We start from the raw sequence: 6,398 nt of genomic DNA on the forward strand, positions 1-6,398 counted from the left end.
GCTGCACAGAAGTGACAGGTGCGTCCCTGGACCCGTATTTATTAAGTTCCCTAAGCTAGCTCCATGTCTCAGCCAAAATTTACTGGAGCTGGAATTTCTTTGTCTTCAAGACACCCTCTCCCTATTCCCACTGGGCAGCTCAAAGACGTCTGGTTACAGGTGGGTCATCTTCCGCTACCCACACCTGCCGCTTGAGTTCACCCCCACCCCCAGCTTTGCCATGTATTGCACCGGATCCTGCTTTTCCGTGCTGGGCGGTGGCTGCTCTGCAGAGCAGGAGAGCTCTAACTCTGCTGGCTGCCCCATCGCGCTCAGCTTTCCTCTATCTTGGTGGCCCCATTCAGTAGCCTCGAGGCACTGGGGGCCTGATTCTGAGCTCTTACCAGTGAAATCGGGAGTGACTCCACCATCAGGAGCGGAGCCAGGCTGGAAGCTGGAGTGACGCTGCCAGCACTCCGGGCTGGAATCCGGAGTGACGTCGTCAAGAGCAGAGCTGGGCTGGAAGCAGGAGCGACTCTGCCATCAAGAGCGGAGCTGGGCTGGAAGCTGGAGTCACGCTGCCAGCACTCCAGGCTGGAATCCGGAGTGACTTCGTCAAGAGCGGAGCTGGGCTGGAAGCAGGAGCGACTCTGCAGTCGAGAGCGGAGCTGGGCTGGAAGCTGGAGTCACGCTGCCGGCACTCCGGGCTGGAATCCGGAGTGACGTCGTCAAGAGCAGAGCTGGGCTGGAAGCAGGAGCGACTCTGCCATCAAGAGCGGAGCTGGGCTGGAAGCTGGAGTCACGCTGCCAGCACTCCAGGCTGGAATCCGGAGTGACTTCGTCAAGAGCGGAGCTGGGCTGGAAGCAGGAGCGACTCTGCAGTCGAGAGCGGAGCTGGGCTGGAAGCTGGAGTCACGCTGCCAGCACTCCATGCTGGAATCCGGAGTGATGCCTTCGAGAGCGGAGCTGGGCTGGAAGAAGGAGCGACTCTGTCATCAAGAGCGGAGCTGGGCTGGAAGAAGGAGCGACTCTGCCATCAAGAGCGGAGCTGGGCTGGAAGCAGGAGCGACTCTGCCGTCGGGAGCGGAGCTGGGCTGGAAGCGGGAGTGACGGTGCTGGCGCTCTGAGCTGGAAGCCAGAGTGACGCCGTCGAGAGCAGAGCTGGGCTGGAAGCGGGAGTCACGTCGCCGTCGGGAATGGAGCTGGGCTGGAAGCGGGAGTGACTCTGCCGGTGGGAGCGGAGCTGGGCTGGAAGCGGGAGCGACTCTGCCGGTGGGAGCGGAGCTGGGCTGGAAGCGGGAGACACGCCGCCGTCGGGAATGGAGCTGAGCTGGAAGCGGGAGCGACTCCCCCAGCGGCAGTGGAGCTGGGCTGGAAGCGGGAGTCACGCCGCCGTCGGGAATGGAGCTGGGCTGGAATTGGGCACTTCATGGCCTGGGCTCCCTTCTGTTGCCAGCATGGTGTTTGTGAGATCCTTTCCTGCTGCTGGGGTGAGTGGCACGTGGCTGTGCTGATTGCCCTGTGTTCTGTGCTCACAATGGCACAGTTGAACTGCATTAAAACACTGATTTGAAAAGCTGCTTGGCTCCCTGGCCTGGTGTTTGAGTTCCCTGCACCTGCGTTACGGGCATATGTCAGGCAGGCCACAGGCCAGAACCTGCGATCTGGGTTAATCCGAGACACTGCACAGCCTGCAGACTGGGGAGTTCCCTTTGGAGCCTAGAAGTTCAGGCATCCCCTGTATGAAACCCCCCTTCGGCCCCTGGAGAGAACGCAGGGCTTTTGCTGGAGATTTGTGAGCGGGCATGAGGGATTATGGCCTGGGCTGAGGTCCTGAGTGTTATAAACTTGGAGCAAACCCCACCAGCCTATGGATTTCCGTCTGGGTGAGGCAGTGCGAAGTGCTAGGGAATCTATCCCCTGTGCACTAGCCAATCAGATCTGCTCAAATCACTGCCCAGAATTCCATTCATTTGAATAAATCTACATGGTAGATGGCTTCTTAAGCACGCGGTGTGAATGTTCCCTTCCCCCATGTTCAGTCTGCAGCAGCAAGTTTCATTCACTTTCCTGTCAAGGTCCCAGTGTGCGAGGCTGGTGGTACCCGGTAGATGGCAGCTATATAAGGAAGCCCTGGCCTCAGAGATACAGTGGGGATAGAACCCAGGACCTTCCCCTCCCACACACTTGAGCTAAAGGAGGTGCTCTGTTCGGTATGAGCTGGCCCCCATCCTCCCTGAGCAGCCACTACAGGGATACATCATCTCTCATGCACACGTGCACACCTACATGCACATGGAGCAGCCACTGGAGGGAGACATCATCTCACACGCACAAGTGCACACCTACGTGCACATGGAGCAGCCACTGGAGGGAGACATCATCTCACACGCGCACAGTTAAGGGGTGGTAGAGACCCAGTGATGGAGACGGGGGGAGTTGGTGGCTTGCTGGGTGTGGCTGTGGGTGACACACAGGGCCAGACCATGTGCAATATAAATTAAGACCCAAAACCCAGCGTGAAGGAGCATGACTGGAAAGGGCCCAGGCCAGTGCCTCTGCATGGGGGGCACCGAGGCCAGTGTTGCCATGGGGGTTCTGCCCAGAGTGCCATTCCCTGGGGGGGGCTCTCTCCCCTCAGCCCTGCCCATGTTTAAGACTTAGGAGACTGGGCAGGAACTAGTGTTAAAGTGCCATGTGCTGGGAGTTTCCGGGGCTGGGGAACCTGTAAGGGGCACGGTGGCTGGGTCAGGAGCAGGGAGAAGGTATGCGGGGGGAACTGCGGGTCTAAGCCAGTTCCAAGTCACCTGCCTCTCCTCACCCATGAACCCCACTCCTCCGTGGGGTGCTTGGCCCACCTCCTGCCACTCCTAGTGCCACCCCACCCCAGCAGGGGGAGTAACGAGGAGGAGACAGTGCAGGCACAGGGCATGGGCCCAGGCACAGAGGCGTCTGGGGATGGGGCCTGTGGGGCTCTATAGAGCCGGGGGAGAGGTTGCTGTGGGGCTGCTGCAGGAAACTGCTCCCAGCCACCCCTGAGAACCCAGACAGCAAGTGGCCTCCACCCCCGGGGCTGGGGGCTGCCCCACCAGCTCCTCTGCTCTGTGCAGGCAGCCCCTGGCTGCAGGGCGTCTGCAGCTGAGGCCGGTGGTTTGCTGCCCAGAGCATGGACCTCGGTGAAACACGGGAGCAGCGCGGGTCCGTGCCAGCCCCGATCGCACCCAGCAGCAGCCGCGGGCGCCCCAGCCCCTGTCAAGCGGCAGTAAACCCGCTTCACGCTCCTCTCCCCCTCGGGGGCACGTGAAGGTAATAAGAGCTGACGGCGCCCCTGACATTTCCCGCTGCCCCCTGAGCCAGGCAGCTTCTTGGCTCCCACGCCGCATCGCACAAGTACCGCGCTCGCCCACCCGCGGGCCGTGGACTCCCCCCACGGCTCCCCAGCCCTCACACGCTCTCGTCCCCCGTGGCGATCAGCGGCTGGTGCAGCTCTGCCACCCCAGCTCCGAGGGCGGAGAACGAGCCCTGGGCTGCCCCGGTGGCTGAGTTCTTGGACCGCCTCCCTCCCCGTAAAGGGCTGAGCGAGGGCCCTGGGTGCCGGCGGAGCCCCGGCTCTGGGCGCTGCCGCAGGAGCGGGCCAGCTGGAGGACCGCTGCTTGGACACGCTGGCCGGAGGAGGGGAAATGCAGCCTCCCCTCGCGCGGTGAACTGCCCATAAATGTAGCAGTGGGTCCGTTCGCCCCCATCTCGGCTGCTGTGGGTTTGCAAGGTAATTATGTTGCTTCAAAAGCAAGTGAATTAGGAATAAAATGAGCCTGCGTGACAGGTGTGGGGTCCCTCTTGCGGCCATTTCAAGCCAAGGCCCCCTTGAGTGGGGTTTTCTGCAGATTGCCCCGGTCAGACTCGGGGTGCGCAGCCCCAGGCGTCTCTCCTGTGACCGGCAGGGCTGGCAACGAGCAGCCTCCCTGCTCTCTCCCGCAGGGTATCCTCTAACTCAAAGGCCTTCACAAAACAGCTCTGTATTCTTCCCCCTCCTCTGCTTGGTGGTGCAGCTAAGCACCCAGTGCACTAGGAACACACAAATCCGAGGCCCTGACCTGCTCTGCTCATTAAAGATCCCACGAGCCTGGGGGTTAACCCCCACGGGCCTGACTCTGGTAAGTCACTCTGCTTCCCTGCACTTTCAGTTGGCTGTGCCATTCTTGCCTTCCTAGCCTACCCGTGTGCTGTGCTAAACAGCTGCTGCGTCCCACCCAGAGGTGGCCGCATTTACTTGGTGTGTGACTGATCCGGTTTATAGTCTGTGGCGGCCAACAGGCTCTTCATGGCTAAAAGGCCCTAGCCAGGCCCATGAGTCCTGATCATGAGCCTCTCGTCTAGGCTACGTCTAGCCACTTTCTTCAATGCGGTATCTGCACCTTCCAGCGGTGTATTAAACACAATGAGACTCACATCCGTCCCGTCCCAGAGGGAGACGCACGTGCAGAGCTGTTTGGTTTTGCAGGGGGGTCGGTGTTCAGAGACACGTGGGTGTTGGTAGAAAGGCGATAGCCAAGAGCTGCACCCTGCACTTGGAGCAGAAGGTGGGATGTTCATGCCGCAGTCTCGGCCCACCCCCAACCCTCCGAGAAAGTTCAGTCTCCCGCATCGCGGAGCTCTGTCCTTATTACAGCTTCCACTGTGCCAGAGGCCCCGGCTGTCGCCTGCCGGTTTTGTCACAACCCCTGGGACCAGGCCCTGTGGCGCTGCGAACAGAAGGCCTGAGAGCCAGAGCTTGGTTTGCAGTCCCATGGGCAGAGAGCAGAGGGCAGGTGAGGGGCTCGCCAGACCTGCTGCTGCATCTGTCCCAGCTGGAGTTTCCGAAGAGCTGAAGCCTCTGGTGCCCAGACGCTGCTGGTGTTTGAACAGCGCTTAACTCCCCTGCTCACAGCTTTAGCGCACTGAAAGTGGGCCAGATCCTGTCCAAAATCCAGCCCCGGCCATTCTCCGGCCGCTGTGCGGCCTCATCGGCCGGGTCCGCGCCACCTCTGGCGCCCGAGGCTTTCCGGGCCTGTCCCAGCTGTGAGTGCACCGGAGAATGACGGCGTTAACCTTCCCCAAGCCCCGCCTTGGGCCCCTTCCCAAGCCCACCGCGGCGAGCGCTTTGCCTGGCTGCTCTGCTCGCCTTGTTTTCCGTGAGGCTGCGGGGCAGGGGGCCGGACGCCACGGATGACCAGGGGAGGCTGCCTGCCCCTCGGGGAGGGGGCGCTCGGAGCAATTCTAGCCTCAGTATTTCGTTACTGGGGGGCTCTTGGGCGCTGTTTTCATAGCTGCGAAGCCGGAATGGCCCACGCTGGCCAGGGGGTGGGCTGAGAGCTGCAGCACACAGGGGTTTAGGGCACGTCGTGACCTCGCCCAAAGACCGCGGGCTGCAAGTGCAAAAACCAGAAGGCAAATTCAATAGCGGCCCGATGTGTTAGTGTGTGACATCTCCGGAGGGTCTGGGTCCAGCTCAGCTTCCTCGCTTGGGGCTGGAGCCTCCCTGCGGATCGGAGACTGAGCAGAGCCCCCGCTAGGCAGGGTGGGAAGCGGCTGCTGAGATGCACCGTCCTGGGCGAGGGGAAATTTAAAACAGCCCCCGTGCCCCACCCCAGCCGATGTTTGCTACCGCAGCAGCCGGCTCATCCCCTCCGTGGGGTGTCCCCTCCGCTCCGCCACTGCCCTGTCCCGATCCCCGGCCCGGCCAGGCCCCTCTCCAGCTGTTTGATCGGTGTCCGGCCCTGCAGGGCCCCCGCCCACCCCGGCTCCCAGGGGCCTCCCCTTCACCCCGCGGCCGGCCGGGAGCAGAGGCCAGAGCCGCGGCCCAGCCAGCCCGGGAGCCGCGTACCGCCAGGGAAGCCCGGGCCCGAGCCTGGAGGGCCCGTACCATTCCCATCGGGCGGCCCCGGGCCGCCCCCCAGCCGCACCTCCCGGGCTTCAGCCGCGGCCCGCTGGACAGCTCCGCCCCGGGCCGCCCGGCTTGCAAGGGCCCGGCCGCCGCGATATCCGCAGCGCGGACACGGGGCCGCGTGGCGGCCGCGCCACCGGCCTCGCTCTCGCTCCCTGCGGGTCCGCAGACCGCCCCCGCCGAGACCTTCACAGGTTTGCTGCCGAGGCGGGGCTCCCTCCTCCGGCTCGCGCTCGCCCTTCGTGCTACCGCGCCCGGCAGCGGGCCGGCCCCGTGGCGAGCGGCGCGCGCGGACCCTCGAGCCCAGCCCGGAGCGGAGACGGAGCTCGAGGCCCGGGCCCTGGGCACCCGGCCCGACTTGGAGAAGTCCCGCCTCGCCCGGGGGGGCCAGCCGAGCGGGCCGCTGCCCAGGTAGGGCCCGCGGGCGGGGGAGCCCGGCCCGGGAGCTTCGCCCGCCCGGCCCTGTGGCCCCGGAGCCGGGCCGCGGGAGCGCAGG

General features: G+C 63.7%; 1 protein-coding gene across 1 annotated transcript in view; it reads left to right on the top strand.

Moving 5' to 3' along the window:
* The first annotated feature begins 6,298 nt into the window (after positions 1-6,298).
* Positions 6,299-6,398, top strand: part of LOC116828393 (uncharacterized) — a 666,188-nt gene continuing 666,088 nt past the window's right edge. Inside the window, exon 1 of the mRNA XM_075062079.1 lies at positions 6,299-6,313. The gene's annotated coding sequence lies outside the window, so the exon portion shown is untranslated. The remainder of the gene's footprint in view (positions 6,314-6,398) is intronic.

The sequence above is a fragment of the Chelonoidis abingdonii genome, chromosome 2, assembly GCF_003597395.2.
Source record: "Chelonoidis abingdonii isolate Lonesome George chromosome 2, CheloAbing_2.0, whole genome shotgun sequence".
Classification (NCBI taxonomy): Eukaryota; Metazoa; Chordata; order Testudines; family Testudinidae; genus Chelonoidis; species Chelonoidis abingdonii.